Genomic DNA, 18,491 nt, shown 5'->3' with positions numbered 1-18,491 from the left:
AGGTAAAACAATTGAAACAAGCCCGGGAATGTCAGAGCCCACTCATTCAGCTTTCAAAATATTGATGCTAGTTTCATTAGCTCACTCCGAAAGTTCTTTTCTTTGAAAGTTATATTTTTTCGCCATTATATATCTTCAATGCATTGATGTAAATTAATAGTAATTTTATCTTTCAACCCCCCCCCCCCCCCCCCCAAAAAAAAAAAAAAAAAAAAAATTATGATGAAAAATGTACTACATTTGAAGAGAGTTTTGCATTTTGTGGCAAATCCTGACGTCCAGGATTTTTCTCAATATTTTTTTCATTTTCAGCACATCAAAATACATGGAAATTAAATGAAAATAATCAAACCGCTTTTTAGTTGCAGACCTGTGTAATGGATGCGACATTCTCAGGGCAGCTGCGAGCGGATATTCCCGGCTCTGGGGAGGGGTGGGAGGTATACCTAGCTCGACGGTAAAAATACGGTGGAGACCGCGTTTTTTTTAGTTTATTTTTATATGTATGTTTGATTTATATGTGTATTCTAAATGTCTGTGTCTGTGTGTGAGTGTGATCTGTGTGTGTTTACTCTCTGCTCCGCTTCCTCTTCCTGTCATAATGACATCACTTCCCTGCAAAATACAGGGCGGTGATGAACATTATGTCCCGAAAAATGTGCAATAACGCGGGAATAACGCAAGAAAATGCAATGAAAAGCATATAATTTGCTACCTGCGTTATTCCCTGCGCTATTTCATGATTACATTACAGTCAATGGAGTGAATAACGCAGTTAGCTGCAGAAAAGAAGTGACATGCTCATTTTTTTTCTCAAGAAAATCTACTGAAAGAATTTTGAAAAAAAAAACGCAGTGTGCGCACAGCTATTTTTTTTTTTGTCCATAGGTTTTGCTGGAGAATGTCTGCAGAAAGGTTACAACCATTTTCTCAAAAAGTTTCTGCAGCAAAAAAGCACAAAAAACGCGGGTAAAAACGCAGTGTGCGCACAGGGCCTTAGAAACACTAAACAATATCATGAAAATATAATGTGCTAGCCAGTACCTTAATTTTCAAGACCAAACGGGGAAAAATTATAGAATCACTCAATTATGAAAAAAAATTATGGAATCACCCTGTATAGTTTCATTACCAAAACGAACATCTGCATCAAATAAGATCTGCTTGTTAGTCTGCATCTAAAGAGGAGTGATCACACCTTGGAGAGCTGTTGCACCAAGTGGACAGACATGAATCATGGCTCCACCACGAGAGCTATCAATTGAAATAAAGGAGAGGATTATCAAACTCTTAAAAGAGGGTAAATCATCCCGCAAGGTTACAAAAGATATTGGTTGTTCACAGTCAGCTGTGTCAAAAATCTGAATCAAATACAAACATGGGAAGGTTGTTAAAGGCAAACATACTGGTAGACCAAGGAAGACATCAACGCATCAAGACAGGATGATAAAGCAATAGGTCTCCAAAACAGGAAATGCACAAAACAAATGAGGAATGAATGGGAGGGAACTGGAGTCAATGTCTGTGACCGAACTGTAAGAAACCGCCTAAAGGAAATGGGATGTACATACAGAAAAGCTAAACAATAAAAAGATGACTGCCTAAAGAGAACATGTAAAATTCCATAGTCATTGATGATATGGGGCTGCATGTCAGGTAAAGGCGCTGGGGAGATGGCTGTCATTACATCTTCAATAAATGCCCAAGTTTACATTACTTTTCTTATTTCATCAATTGAAAGGATGTTTGGGGATGATGAAATAATTTATCAAGATGATAATGCATCCTGCCATAAAGCAAAAACTGTGAAAACATTCCTTGAAAGAAGACATAAGGTTAATGACATGGCCTGCACATAGTCCGGATCTCAATCCAATTGAAAATCTTTGGCGGAAGTTGAAGAAAATGGTCCATGACAAGGCTCCAACCTGCAAAGCTGATCTGGTAACAGCAATCAGAGAAAGTTGGAGCCAGATTGATTAAGAGTACTGTTTGTCACTCATTAAGTCCATGCCTCAGAGACTGCAAGCGGTTATTGAAGCCAGAGGTGGTGCAACAAAATACTAGTGATGTATTGGAGTCTTCTTTTGTTTGTTTTTCATAATTCCTTAATTTTTTCCCCCCTGTTTGGTCTTGAAAAGTAACAGTTACTGGCTAGCACATTAAGTTTTCATGATTTTTTTTTTTAGTGTTTCTTAAAGCCAGAAAGTTGACATGTGAAATTACTTTAGTTTTGTGTCATGTCTGTGATCTGCTTTTTTTAAACAAAAGTAAAAAATGAACATCCTCAGAGACAGGTTAGTCCATAATTTTTGCCAGGTGTTGTACATATTCGAGAGACCATACCACCATTAGACACATTGACTAAACAATTAAATATTCTACAGCTCGATCCATACTTGAAACACAATATTACAGACAAACTCGTTGTACCCTTCAGAAGCTGACAAATATTTGGCTCTTCGTCATCTGAAATAGTCTCTTAACCCCTACCTGACTGGGCGTTTGATTTTTTTTTTACTTTGAATTTTCTCTCCACTTCTACTAGGAACCATAGTTTTTCTCCATCCACTTATGAGGATTTGTTAGTTTTTAGGGACAAGTAGGTTTATAATCATTGCACTGGAAAACCGCAAAAAAAAAAAAAAAATATTCAATTCTAAAAAAGGTCAGGAAAGAAAATTCAATTCTGTAATTTATTGTTGGGGGGTGTGTTTTTACAGCGTCTATTGTGCGATAAAAATGACATTGCAAAATGATTATCCAGGTCAATAATATTTCACATAAAAGGAAAAAAAGGAAAAAAAAAAAAAAAAGGGACAGTGGTGAAAAAAAAAAAAAAATAAGACCATCTATCAAGCACATGTGAGACATCATTGGTTCCATTTGTAAAGAGAGCTGCCAGCAGTGGATTTTGATGATTTATCCAAGCGCATTCTGTGTAGCAGAACATTCCTCAGACAAAAATGTAATAACCTCAGTGATGGCATCCAAGACTAAGGGGTACTTTGCACGCTGCGACATAGCTAGCATCGGCTACCGATGCCGAGCGCGACAGTACCCGCCCCGTCGCACATGCGATATCTTGTGATAGCTGCCGTAGCGAACATTATCGCTACGGCAGCTTCACACGCACTTACCTGCCCTGCGACGTCGCTCTGGCCAGCGACCCGCCTCCTTCCTAAGGGGGTGGGTCGTGCGGCATCACAGCGACGTCACACAGCAGGCGGCCAATAGAAGCGGAGGGGCGGAGATGAGTGGGACGTAAACATCCCGCCCACCTCCTTCCTTCCGCATAGTGGGTGGAGGCAGGTAAGGAGATGTTCCTCACTCCTGCGGCTTCACACACAGCGATGTGTGGAGCTGCAGGAACAAGGAACAACATCGTATCTCCTATTGATGCGACATTATGAAAATGTCAGACACTGTGGATCACCGATTTTCGACGCTTTTGCAATCGTTTATCGGAGCATCTAGGCTTTACACGTTGCGACGTCGTTACTGGCGCCGGATGTGCGTCACTTTTTATTTGACCCCAACGATATCGTAGTATCGATGTCGCAGCGTGCAAAGTACCCCTAAGTGCGGGGATTTCTACGCATGGCACTCCTAAACAATGCTAAATAGTGCGATGTTTAGGAAATTTTGTTTCCATTTATTCATAATTAGTTTATTACTAAAGAGCAACAGTCATTTTAATTCATCTTCCATAAGTCAATAAATCACATGAAAATAAGGAACTTTGTACTTGTTGATATATTGTATCAGAGAGCTGCGGCTTTCACCTTCTTACCTGATCTTTCGTTTTTAAAATTCCCAGGTAAGTGTATGTGTGCACATTGCGTTCTGTGCAGTGCGGAAAAGAACGCACCCTCTGGTACACTGGACAAATGTAAACACTGCGTTTGAAAAAAAAGTGCATCCAAACCGCATGCATTTTGGATGCATTTTCCATGCGTTTTGGATGCATTTTTGACAGTGCGTTCCCCCGGCAATTCAGCTCTGTTACATGCCCGCTGACAGCAGACACAGTTGCGCGATGAGAATGAACTCGGATGAACTTCACCTGACTTCATTGTCATCCCCTGGCTCTGTCTGTGTCGCGCCATGATTAGCGGTCACCCGTGAAGGACTCACCGGTGACTGCTAATCCCCTGAGTGACTGAAGTGAGCAGCAGATCAGCAGTGCCATCACTCAGGTGAACCACGGACAGCTGGAGTCCTCCACCCGAGACCACAACTCACCTATGACGTCATCGCTGATCGTGCAGCCCACTTCAGTCACTCGGGCGACTTACTGTCACAGTTGAAGGATCCAGTGGTGGCCGCGGGTAACCTGAGTGATGTCATCGCTGATCGTGCGGCTCACTTCAGTTGCTGCGTGGAGCTGACAGAGAGCGGTCGTGGTCTGTGGCCGCTCCTGGCACCTTCATGTAGCAGAGCTGGATGCGTCGCGGGACCTCTGTGGATTTCATCAGACTTGGAGGGGTATTTGGGGATAAATAAAGTGGTGAAAGAGGGTGGGTTTTTTTGTCTTTTATTCCAAATAAAGAAAATAAACACACCCGAAAAAATCCTTTAGCTTACAGATTAATCATGGAAGGTATCTCGGGGAGACGCCTGCCATGATTAACCTAGGACTTAGTGGCAGCTATGAGCTGCCATTAACTCCTTATTACCCCGATTGCCACCGCACCAGGGCAATTCGGGATGAGCCGGGTAGAGTCCCGGGACTGTTGCATCCAATGGATGCGGCAATTCCGGGCGGCTGCTGGCTGATATTGTTAGGCTGGGGGGCTCCCCGTAACGTGGAGCTCCCTATCCTAAGAATACCAGCATTCAGCCGTGTGGCTTTACTCTGGCTGGTATAAAATTGGGGGGACCGCACGCTGTTTTTTTTTTTTTTATTTATTTTACTGCAAATAAAGACCCGCCCACCGGCGGCTGTGATTGGTTGCAGTGGGACAGCTTTCACTCACCGTGGGGTCATCTCTGACTGCAACCAATCATAGGCGCCAGTGGCGAAAGCAGGGAATATGAGATGGAATAATGAGTGACCAGCATTTTCAAAAGTGGAAAAGCCGCCGTAGCTTAGTGACAGTTGTGCAGCGCATGCCAGTGATCGGTGAGAATGAGAGAGGGGTAGAGACAGACAGACAGAGACCGACCGACGGACAGAGAGAGACAGACAGACAGAGCAACCAACTGAGAGACACCGACCAACAGAGATTGACCAACATCGACAGAGAGAGACTGAAAAGACCTGCGTTTTGTTTGTCAAAAAAGCAAGCGGAACGCAACAAAAATGCAGTCCAAGTGCATTTTGGTTGTGTTTTCACCCACATCATTGATTTCAGTGGGTGGAGAACGCAGCTACAACACACAAAAGTGACATGCTGCTTTTTTTCCGCAGCGATTTTTACAGCCAAAATGCTGCGTTTAAAAACGCAGCGTGCACATTGAATTTTCGGACTTCTCAGACTTTGCTGGGGAAGCAGAACACATGCAATTTGGCACTGAAACGCTGCAGTTCAAAATGCAACGTGAGCACATATAGGCTATATCTCTGTATTCACTTTAGACAATGTTACATTACTGAGATAGAAGCAGACACTTGGTGCTGGTAAGATTCTATATGGAAGGAGGAGGAAGAAGCTCTGCTTCTAACTCCTCCTGTCTACATAGAATCTTATCAGCACCAACTGCCATCTCCTATATCAGTGATGTAATAATCTGTCTTTTACACAGAAACTGAAAGTTTTGAAAATAAAATATCAGTTCGGGAGAAAGCAGCAGATTTCTCTGATATATATTAAGTTTATTTTCTTGTGAACTATTGATTGATGAAATAAAAATTAAAACGACGGTTACTTATTTACATGTCTATCAATTCTGTGATTTTAATAATAGCAAAATTTTCCCTTTTTGGTGCTGCAAATGTTCAGGAGTCCAAAAAGAATTACCATATTTTTCGGACTATAAGACGTACTTTTTTTCCCTCCAAATTTGGGAGGAAAGTGTGGGGTGCGTCTTATAGTCCGAATGTCAAAGCGGGGTACGTGCGGGGTAGGGAGCTGTGGGGAGTCAGCGCTATGCAGTGGGATCACAGGAAACAGGGAGGGTCGCTGCTGCAGGAAGTCGGCGGCTGGAGAAACCACGTGTGCCTGCAGCTTAAAGTAAACGAATATTCATTAGCTGCTCCCGCCCACCTCTCTCTGCAGTCAGTGACTAGAAGCGGGAGTGAGGAGCAGCAAATCAATACTTGTTTAAATGTAAACAGCGGACTCACATGGGACCTCCAGCCACAGGCTTCCTGCAGCGGCTGGGGAGACTGTGTATCCGCTGTGAAGGAGGCAGGAGCAGGGTATCGCTGCAGTCATGTCTGGCCCGGAGGATGTGCAGATCACTGCAGTGTCCGGGCCAGAGCACGGCATACCATCACAGCACAGCTTGCAGTCTCTGTGCTGAGTGCTCACATTACTTTCACTTTGCTCCTGCCTCTGCACTAGAAACAAAGTCTCCCGTAACAGCAGGACCTGCAGTGATGTAATGAAGAGAAGTGGGCCAGAGCAGCTCAGAACAGCCCAGTGCCCCGCCTCTTCATTACATCACTGCAGGTCCTCGAGATATGGGAGGCTTTGTTTCTAATGCCAGGACCAAACTGAAGCATGGTGAGCATCGCATCTGTAAAAATAAGGCAATAAATAATATAGTATATAAAAGGCATTACTGTACACATGGATGGGGTTGGATCATATATATACACACACCCACACACACACACAGAGTATATAACTATATAAACACACACACACACAGTATATACAGTTAGGTCCAGAAATATTTGGACAGTGACACAATTTTCGCGAGTTGGGCTCTGCATGCCACCACATTGGATTTGAAATGAAACCTCTACAACAGAATTCAAGTGCAGATTGTAACGTTTAATTTGAAGGTTTGAACAAAAATATCTGATAGAAATTGTAGGAATTGTACACATTTCTTTACAAACACTCCACATTTTAGGAGGTCAAAAGTAATTGGACAAATAAACCAAACCCAAACAAAATATTTTTATTTTCAATATTTTGTTGCGAATCCTTTGGAGGCAATCACTGCCTTAAGTCTGGAACCCATGGACATCACCAAACGCTGGGTTTCCTCCTTCTTAATGCTTTGCCAGGCCTTTACAGCTGCAGCCTTCAGGTCTTGCTTGTTTGTGGGTCTTTCCGTCTTAAGTCTGGATTTGAGCAAGTGAAATGCATGCTCAATTGGGTTAAGATCTGGTGATTGACTTGGCCATTGCAGAATGTTCCACTTTTTTGCACTCATGAACTCCTGGGTAGCTTTGGCTGTATGCTTGGGGTCATTGTCCATCTGTACTATGAAGCGCCGTCCGATCAACTTTGCGGCATTTGGCTGAATCTGGGCTGAAAGTATATCCCTGTACACTTCAGAATTCATCCGGCTACTCTTGTCTGCTGTTATGTCATCAATAAACACAAGTGACCCAGTGCCATTGAAAGCCATGCATGCCCATACCATTACGTTGCCTCCACCATGTTTTACAGAGGATGTGGTGTGCCTTGGATCATGTGTCGTTCCCTTTCTTCTCCAAACTTTTTTCTTCCCATCATTCTGGTACAGGTTGATCTTTGTCTCATCTGTCCATAGAATACTTTTCCAGAACTGAGCTGGCTTCATGAGGTGTTTTTCAGCAAATTTAACTCTGGCCTGTCTATTTTTGGAATTGATGAATGGTTTGCATCTAGATGTGAACCCTTTGTATTTGCTTTCATGGAGTCTTCTCTTTACTGTTGACTTAGAGACAGATACACCTACTTCACTGAGAGTGTTCTGGACTTCAGTTGATGTTGTGAACGGGTTCTTCTTCACCAAAGAAAGTATGCGGAGATCATCCACCACTGTTGTCATCCGTGGACGCCCAGGCCTTTTTGAGTTCCCAAGCTCACCAGTCAATTCCTTTTTTCTCAGAATGTACCCGACTGTTGATTTTGCTACTCCAAGCATGTCTGCTATCTCTCTGATGGATTTGTTCTTCAGCCTCAGGATGTTCTGCTTCACCTCAATTGAGAGTTCCTTAGACCGCATGTTGTCTGGTCACAGCAACAGCTTCCAAATGCAAAACCACACACCTGTAATCAACCCCAGACCTTTTAACTACTTCATTGATTACAGGTTAACGAGGGAGACGCCTTCAGAGTTAATTGCAGCCCTTGGAGTCCCTTGTCCAATTACTTTTGGTCCCTTGAAAAAGAGGAGGCTATGCATTACAGAGCTATGATTCCTAAACCCTTTCTCCGATTTGGATGTGAAAACTCTCATATTGCAGCTGGGAGTGTGCACTTTCAGCCCATATTATATATATAATTGTATTTCTGAACATGTTTTTGTAAACAGCTAAAATAACAAAACTTGTGTCACTGTCCAAATATTTCTGGCAATGACTGTACACACACACACACACACACACACCAGATTGGAGGATCACACATATAATGATGGTGAATATATATATTCCACGATGGGGGCCATATATACCTGGAAGTTACCCAGAATGGGGGATAAGAGTACAGAATTTAGGGATATTATTACCTCCATATCACCCTGTGAGCAGTAAAAAAAACAGTGTCATGGCCACATTTTTTTACTTTATTTTTTTTTTCTAGTTTTTCCTCCTCTAAAACAAGGGTGAGTCTTATAGTCTGGTGCGTCTTACAGGCCGAAAAATACGGTATAATTGCTTATTTCCATAGCGCCGACATATTTCATAGCACTTTACAATTCAGAGGGGGCATTTAGAAACAATATCAGATGTTACAGAGTAACAAATAAAGAAGGCACAGCTCACAATCTATAAAGGGTTTGAATGACAAAACACATTTTATGGTGCAGCCATCATTTCTAAAGTTCTAAAGGGTACATAAAGGAGTGCTTAGAAAAACTTTGTGAAGGACGTATGAATCAAGCCGCATACAAGGTTATCCTGGAAAAACAGTTGCTTCCTTCTACTCAGGCAATGTTCCCCAACTCTGAGGACTGTTTTTTCCAGCAGGACAATGCACCATACCCCATAGCTAGGTCAATCAATATGTGGATGAAGGACCACCACATCAAAACCCTGTCATGGCCAGCCGAATCTCCAGACCTGAACCCCATTGTAAACCTCTGGAATGTAATCAAGAGGAAGATGGATAGTCACAAGCCATCAAACAAAGAAGAACTGCTTACATTTTTGCACTAGGAGTGGCATAAGGTCACCCAAAAGCAGTGTGAACGATTGGTGGAAAGCATGGCAAAACGCATGAAAGCTGTGATTAAAAATCATGGTTATTCCACAAAATATTGATTTCTGAATTCTTCCTGAGTTAAATCATTAGGCTGGGGCCACACGGGGCACTACTGCGATGCTCGCATGACGCTCGGCTCGCGCTGGCAGCACAGCAGGAGCCGAGTGTCATGCTAGTATCCCTGCGACTGCGGTCCGACTGTGTGAGCGTACCTCAGCTGTGGGGGTGGCCCGGCTCTCAGGAGGGGCGGGCCAGCGCTGCGGAGGGGTGGGCCGGCGCTGTGGAGGGGAGGGAGGGATTTTTCTCCCTCTCTCCTCCGTAGCCGGCTATTGCGATTCTCGCTCTGCACGCGCGGTATACCAGTGTACCGCGAGTGCGGTGCGATTTTTCTCTCGCCCCAGTCACTTGATTGGGTGCGAGAGAAAAGAGTCTCGCATTACAGTCGCAGCATGCTGCGATTGTTTTCTCGGTCCGATTAGGACTGAGAAAATAATCGCTCATGTGCGCTGACACACAGGCTAGTATTTTGGACCAAGTGGAATACGATGTTTTATCTCGCTCCACTCGCACTGATTTTCTCACCGTGTGGCTTAGGCCTTAGTATTCTTGTTTCTAAATGACTATGAACTTGTTTTCTTTGCATTATTTGAGGTCTGCAAGTAATTCATTGCATGTAAATTCGGAAACATGTTGTGAGTAGCTTATAGAATTAAAAAAAAGTTACACTTTACTCAAAAAATATACCAATAAAGAGAAAAAAAAAATATGAAAAAAACAAATTTTCAGCGGTCTCTTAATTTTTGCCAGAGCTCTGTGTGTATGTGTGTAGGTGTATGTGTATATATATATATACGTATACACATACACACACACACACTCATATTATATATATATATATATATATATATATATATATATATATATATATATATATATATATATATATATATATATATATATATATATATATATATATATATATAATATGAGTGTGTGTGTGTGTGTGTGTGTGTGTGTGTGTGTGTGTGTGTGTGTGTGTGTGTGTGTGTATGTATGTATGTATGTATGTATGTGTATATATATATATATATATAATATGAGTGTGTGTGTGTGTGTGTGTGTGTATGTGTATACGTATATATATATATATATATATATATATATATATATATATATACACATATATATACACATATATATATATATATATATATATATACATACATACATACATACATACATACATACATACACACTTTTTTTTTTTACAACAAATTTTAATTGAGAAATTATCTATTTTTTAATGCATTTTAGGTGTTGCATAAAAGCAAAGAAAAAGCTTTCATTATTAATCCCACCTCTTCAGACTGCGTACAGGTTTTGTTGGATAACCGGGATTAACCCCTTTCCCATCGGAGACAATTTTCAAAGAAAATAATTATTTTTGTTTCACTTTGTTATAAAGCTAGAGCTAGTTAGGTTTTGCAGAGAAGAGTTTAAATTCTGAATGACACTATTCACTTCAACACATTAATGCACTGAAAAAAAAAATAAAAAATCGAAGTGCGGTGAAATTATTGAGAAACATGCAAATCTGCCAAGCTTTTTTGGGTTTAGTTTTTTCACTGTTCACTGTGTAGTTAAAAAAAACAAAAATAAACAACCTGATAACTGTCTGCAGGATTAGTGATACCAATCATATATATTTTACATGATTGCTTCAATGTCACCAATATCTGAGACCCATAACTAATTTTATTTGTTCCGCCATCAATGAAGTTGTGTAAGGCTGTTGTTTTTTTTTACAGAGCAATCTGTAGTTTTTCTTTGTACATTTATAGGGAAGGGACACTAAACTCCCCCTATAGCCTTCCGCCAAAGACCACCCTCCCACTTCCTTTCCCCTAAAAATGGCTAACAGCATGTAACAAATGTATAGCACATGTAAGCAAAGGGTTAAAAGCACTGACAAGTAAAGTGACTAACAGATAACCTTGTGACAATGTCTAGAGAACAGTCAGTTCTTAAAAGTAAATGTGTTCCAAGTGAGTAAAATGTGCAGGAATCGAATCGATCTAATTTGAACAGCTGACCTATGCCTTGCAGGCATGAGTGGATCCGCTATCCATCAATGCCTGTTAACACCTTAAATTGCAATGTCAAAATGTGACATTGCGATTTAAATCCCCGCCACGGTAAATCTTCACTTACTCGGCACCATCGGCAGCGCTGTGACGTGAGCAGATTATTGTCATGGTAGCACAGAGTCATGTGATGAGTCATGTAGCTATGATGACTGACTTCCTGTTTCACCCGGCCAAGTGCTACCAGTAAGTAAAGGTGAGTATTTCTGGTGATCTCAGCTGTGTAGCTGTGATCAACAGAAATGAATGAGCAATCAGATTGCTGATCCTTAACCCCATTACGTCAGCCTTACGGAGATAAACGGCGGCAGAACTAGGTACTTATTTCTGCCCGCCATTTAAAAACGGCAGATCAGAATAAGTGAATAGCGCCCCCCCCCAGCGTTAGAAAATCTCTGGGGTTTCAGCTACCGGGGGTAGCTGAGACCCTAGAGATCATGATTCAGGCCGGTTTTTCCGGTTCCCAGTCACGTGATCACCGGTATACACCGTATACCGATGATCACGTTATAGTAAATGACAGCGCCGGTAAAAAATGATTTATCGCCCATCTGGCATGATCAAACATGTCAGATGTGAGATAAATCTCCTCCCCGGTCCACCCCGGTCCCCCGGTGTCGCCAAAGTGCCCCCCCGACCCCCAAACCTCTCCCGGAAATCCAAGATGGCGGTGCGCACAGCAGCGCACCGGCTGCATTTACCCTTTTCCTCTGATTTCTGTCACGTGTCATGGCACATGCGACAGAAAACTGCTTCCCAGGCCCTGCCAGGTCACCCCCTATTTCCCCCCGGTGTCCCCCGAACCTTTTCAAGCCTTCATCCACCGCGATTCCTCCTCCTTCACAATGAACGCTGGTCACATGTGCAGAGCAGCTGACAGCTCAGCTTCCTGTGTTCAGTGAGACGCTGAGCTTACAGCACGGACTCTGCAGCTGTGACCCAGGGAGGGTAGGTGCAGATTCTTTGCACCCACTCTCCTCAAATGGAGGGTCTACACTCCTAGAAAATGGGGGATACGTTCCCTGAACGTGCCCCCATATTCCAGAAGGTCCAAAATCGTCGCGGAACTTCCAATATGGATTACAGGGGACCCATTTTTTTTTTCTTTTCAATAAATTGGTGAAAGATGGAATGTTTTAGGGAGTGTTTTTTCAAATAGATTTTTTTTGTTGTCAATTTTTTTTTATTACTGTCAATTAGTTATGTCTGGTATCATAAAGACGCCATGACATCACTAATTGCTGGGCTTGATGCCAGGTAACATTACACATCTGGTATCAACACCATCTATTACCCAGTTTGCCACCGCACCAGGGCAATGGGATGAGTTGGTGCGAAGCGCCAGGATTGGCGCATCTAATGGATGCGCCACTTCTGGGGCGGCTGCGGCCTGCTATTTTTAGGCTGGGAAGAGTCTAATAACCATGGCTCTTCCCACTCTGGGAATACCAGACCCCAGCTGTCAGCTTCACCTTTGGCTGGTGATCTAATTTGGGGGGACCCCACATTTGTTTTTTTAATTATTTATTTATAAAAAAATTAAAAAAAAAAGCTTGGGGAGCCCTCCAAATTGATCACCAGCCAAGAGAAAGCTGTCAGCTGTGGTTTGCAGGCTACAGCTGTCTGTTTTACCCTAGCTAGCTATCAAAAATAGGGGGGATCCCACGTCTATTTTAATTTATGTTTTTACGGGCTAAATACAAGACTAGGCACCCTTTAGTACCACATGAAAGGCACTAAAGGGCGCCAGCTTAGCATATGCAGGGGGTGGGACGTTATATATGTTTGATATCTATCCATTCATCCATTGTAGCATTTTAGGCTGTGTGCCCACAATCAGGGTTTGCAGCGTTTTGGGCACAGAGTGTTTTCCCTGCATCCATAACACTGTGCTGTGCAGTAGAAGCACAGTGGAAGGATTTTTAGAAATCCAGTGCCCGTTGTGCTTCTTTTCTCCACAGCATAAACCGACCTGTGGTGAAGCTTCCCGAGCCTCAGCATGTCAATTTATGCTGTGGACACAAGAGTGCTCTCTGCAGGTAGAATAGAGCTAAAGTCCACGGCAGCCTGAACCCAAATCGTGGGCGTGGGCATGGGCAGCTGCGTTCTCCCGTGGACAACACTCACATCTCTGCAGGAAGGCTGACACTGTGTACTAGACGCCGTGTCGCTGGATCATGGCCACATAGCCTAACTGTGAGAATATTGTTGCTCAGCAACATTTTTGTGAAGTACCTGTGGAATCAAAATGCTTACTATACTCCTGAATAAAATCCTTGAGTGTCCAGTTTCCAAAATGGGGTCACTTGTGGGGGGGGGTTTCTGATGTATAGGTACCCAAGGGGCCCTGCTAATGTGACATGGTGCGCGCAATTTATTTCAACTTTTCAAAAATTCAAATGGTGCTTCTTCCATTCCAAGCCCTCCCATTTATCCAAACAGATTTTTTTTGCTACATGTGGGGTATCCCTGCACTCACAAGAAATTGGATAACAACCTGTGGGGTCCACGTTTTGTTGTTGCCCCTTGAAAAAAGTGAGAAATTTGATGCTAAATCAACATTTTTGTCAAAAAAATGAAAATTTTCAATATGGCAACCTAAGCTTATCAAATTCTGTTAAGTACTCGTGGATTCAAAATGCTCACTATACACCTAGATAAAAGCCTTGAGGGATTTATTTTCGAGAATGGGGTCACTTGTGGGGGACCTCCACTGTTTAGGCACCGCAGGGTCTCTCCTAATGCAACATGGCGTCCACTATTGATTCCAGCCAATTTTGCAGTCAAATGGCACTCCTCCTCTTCCGAGCCCTGCCGTGGGCCCAAACAGTTGATTTCCACCACATACAAGATATCATCAAACTCAGGAGAAATTGCACAATAAATTTCATGGTGATTTTTTTCCTGTTACCCTTGTGAAAAAGAAGCTACCTGGTTGAAGTAACAATTTTGTGGTAAAGTTTTATTTTTTTTATTTTCATGGCTCAACGTTATAAACTTCTGTGAAGCAACTGGGGGTTCAGGGTACTCACCAAACATCCACCAAACATCTAGATAAATTCCTTGAGGGCCTAGTTTCCATTATGGGGTCACTTGTGGGGTTTTTTTTTTGCCGTTTACGTACCTTAGGGGTCCTCCAAAGGTGACATGGTGCCCGCAATCTTTTTCAGCCAAATTTCCTTTCCAAAATTCAAATATTGCTCCTTCTGTTCCAAGCCCTCCCATTTCTCCAAACAAAGGTTTCAGACCACATGTGAGGTATCACCGCGCACATAAAAAAGTGGGTAACAAACACTGGGGTCAAATTTTTGGAATTACATCTTGAAAAAGTGAGAAAATTGATGCTAAAGCAACATTATTGAGAAAAAAAATGAAAATTTTCAATATGACAACGTAATGGTATCAAAATCTGTGAATTACCTGTGGGTCCAAAATGCTCACTATACCCCTAGATAGAAGGCTTGAGAGGTCTAGTTTCTAAAATGGCATCACTTGTGAGGGGTTTCTGCTGTTTAGGTACCTTAGCGGACATGTAAATGCAACATGGTGCTCGCAATCTATTTCAGCCAAATTTGCTTTCCAAAATTCAAATATTGCTCCTTCCGTTCCGAGCCCTCCCATTTGTCCAAACAAAGGTTTCTGACCACATGTGGGGTATTGGCGCGTTCATAAGAAAGTGGGTAACAAGTTTTGGGGTCCATTTTGTTGTTATTTCTTCTAAAAGTGAATAAATTTGGGGTAGAGCAACATTTTAGGTAACATTTTATTTTTTTGCTTTTTTTCATTCCACATTGCTTTAGTTCCTGTGAAGCACCTGAAGGGTTAATAAACTTCTTGGATGTGGTTTTGAGTACTTTGAGGGGTGTAGTTTTTAGAATGGTGTCACTTTTGGGTATTTTCTTTCACCTAGGCCTCTCAAAGTCACTTCAATTGTGATGTGGTCCCTAAAAAAATGGTTTTGTGAATTTTGTTGAAAAAATGGGAAATTGCTGATGAACTTTGAACCCTTCTAACGTCCTAGTTGAAGTGAAAAGGGAAAAAGAGGTAATCCAGCTCACCGTACTGCCTTGCTAGTGTGTTCCAGGTCCTGATTATGATTAGAACATGATTAAGGCCTGATGCGTCGAAACGCGTTGTTCTGTTGCCATCCGACTAATATGCTGTACCTGCTGGAACTTTAATATGCATTGGCACAATAAAATGGATTTTTAATTTTCCCATTCCTGGCGCTGGATCTCTCTTCTTTTTCTACTTCCAACTTCCTAACCCCAAAAAAGTTTGTTTCAGAAATTGCACTAATGTAAAGTAGACATGTGGGAAATGTTATTTATTACCGTATTTTTCGGACCATAAGACTCACTTTTTTTCCCCCAAATGTTGGGGGAAAGTTGGGGGTGCGTCTTATGGTCTGACTATAGGGCTGCGGCTGGGAATGAGGGTGCTGCGGGTCATCGGGGGCACGAGCAGGCAGCAGCAGCGCCTGCTCATGACCACGTGGGCCCGCTCATTACATATGCACGCCCATCCTCCCGCCCATCTCTCAGCGCTGAAGCCGGCACTGACAGGTGGGCGGAAGGATGAGCGGGAACGCGCGCATAGTAAAGAGCCGGCCGCATGATCACCCCTGGCAATTACAGCCTGGAGTGATCATGTGCGGCTGTATTCACTGCCCCCCGCGCGTCATTACCAGCGCGGGGTGCAGTGAATCAGTACACTCACCCGTCCCCGTGTGTGGAGCCGCCCCCCTGCTGCACGCGATGACTTCCTGTCTGTGCCGGTCAGCTGATCTGTGCTGAGCTGGTCAGCTGATCGGCACAGACAGGAAGACATCGCGTATTGCAGGGGAACGGCTCCACACACACAGATCAGCGTGCCAGAGAGGAAGATGTGATCGGTGCTGCAGGGAGTGAGGAAAAGGTGAGTATAAACGTTTATTTTTTTCTCTGTGCTATAGGATACAGGCCATATACCAGGATGGTATATGAGCACGATGGGAGTATATGAACAGGCTGGATGGGGGGGCATGTGAACAGGCTGGATGGGGGGGCATGTGAACAGGCTGGATGGGGGGGCATGTGAACAGGCTGGATGGGGGGGCATGTGAACAGGCTGGATGGGGGGGCATGTGAACAGGCTGGATGGGGGGGCATGTGAACAGGCTGGATGGGGGGGCATGTGAACAGGCTGGATGGGGGGGCATGTGAACAGGCTGGATGGGGGGCATGTGAACAGGCTGGATGGGGGGGCATGTGAACAGGCTGGATGGGGGGGCATGTGAACAGGCTGGATGGGGGGGCATGTGAACAGGCTGGATGGGGGGGCATGTGAACAGGCTGGATGGGGGGGCATGTGAACAGGCTGGATGGGGGGGCATGTGAACAGGCTGGATGGGGGGGCATGTGAACAGGCTGGATGGGGGGGCATGTGAACAGGCTGGATGGGGGGGCATGTGAACAGGCTGGATGGGGGGGCATGTGAACAGGCTGGATGGGGGGGCATGTGAACAGGCTGGATGGGGGGGCATGTGAACAGGCTGGATGGGGGGGCATGTGAACAGGCTGGATGGGGGGGCATGTGAACAGGCTGGATGGGGGGGCATGTGAACAGGCTGGATGGGGGGGCATGTGAACAGGCTGGATGGGGGGGCATGTGAACAGGCTGGATGGGGGGGCATGTGAACAGGCTGGATGGGGGGGCATGTGAACAGGCTGGATGGGGGGGCATGTGAACAGGCTGGATGGGGGGGGCATGTGAACAGGCTGGATGGGGGGGCATGTGAACAGGCTGGATGGGGGGGCATGTGAACAGGCTGGATGGGGGGGGTATGTGAACAGGCTGGATGGGGGGGGGTATGTGAACAGGATGGATGGGGGTTTATAGCAGGATCATATACAAGGCAGGAGGATCATTACCAGGATGGGGTACCTTAGTAGAGAATTTGGGGACATTACCCCCATAACAGTGTCAGCAGCAGATCCTCACCCTATAACAGTGTGTCATGACCACATTTTTTGCTTAAAGTTTTATTTTCCCATTTTCCTCCTCTAAAACCAGGGTGCGTCTTATAGTCCGGTGCGTCTTATAGTCCGAAAAATACGGTAACTATTTTATGTGTCATAACTCTCTGGGTTAAGGGCATAGAAATTAAAAGTTTGAAAATTGCAAATTTTTCATCAAATTTCCGATTTTTTCACAAATAAGAGCAAAAAATATCGTTCTAAATTTATAACTATCATGAACTACAATATGTCACGAAAAAAACAATGTCAGAATCACCGGGATCCGTTGAAGCGTTCCAGAGTTATAACCTCATAAAGGGAAACTGGTCAGAATTGCAAAAAATGGCCTGGGCATGAAGTACAAAACTGGCTTCATCCTTAAGGGGTTAAAGTCACCTAAGGCTACTTTCACACATCCGGTTTGAGCAGTGCGGCTCAAACCGGCTGTGAAACCTATGCAACGGATGCGGCGAAAACACCGCATCCTTTGCATAAGTTTTTACATGCGGCCCGTCCGTTTTTTTCGGTTGCAGCACGCTACTGAGCATGCGCAGTAGAAGAAACCGCATGCGGCGGCCGGATGCGTTTTTTCCGCATCGCGCCGCATCCGGCATCCATAGGCATGCATTGAAAAACGCGCCGCAGCGGCCGGATGTGGCGCGATGCGGTTTTTTTGCTGGAGCAAAAAACGTGCCAGGGAACGTTCCATCTGGCCGCGGCATCGGCTAAATCTGCCGCATGCGGCAAAAACCGGACCTAACACAAGCCCATGCGGCACAATACGGCACTAATGTAAGTCTATGCAAAAAAAACCGCAACCGGCGGCAAAAAAAAAACGGTTGCGGTTTTTCTGCAGAGCGCCGTATTGTGCCACAGAGCAAAGTAGCCTAAGTAGCCTAAGGGGACAAGTAAAACAAAAAAAAAAAAATAACTTAAAAGTTGAAATCATTCCCATTCGCCCCATTGAAAATTAAAGGGTTAAAAAAATTAAAAATACGCACACATTTAATATTGCCGTGTTCAGAAATGCCCGATCA

At 43.9% G+C, this 18,491-nt stretch overlaps 1 protein-coding gene across 1 annotated transcript in view; it reads right to left on the bottom strand.

The window, feature by feature from the left end:
* Positions 1-18,491, bottom strand: part of NFATC3 (nuclear factor of activated T cells 3) — a 369,779-nt gene that overhangs the window by 228,769 nt on the left and 122,519 nt on the right. The gene's annotated exons all lie outside the window — the stretch shown is intronic.

The sequence above is a fragment of the Anomaloglossus baeobatrachus genome, chromosome 10 (genome assembly GCF_048569485.1).
Source record: "Anomaloglossus baeobatrachus isolate aAnoBae1 chromosome 10, aAnoBae1.hap1, whole genome shotgun sequence".
Classification (NCBI taxonomy): domain Eukaryota; kingdom Metazoa; phylum Chordata; class Amphibia; order Anura; family Aromobatidae; genus Anomaloglossus; species Anomaloglossus baeobatrachus.
This window is presented reverse-complemented; position numbering and strand designations above follow the sequence as displayed.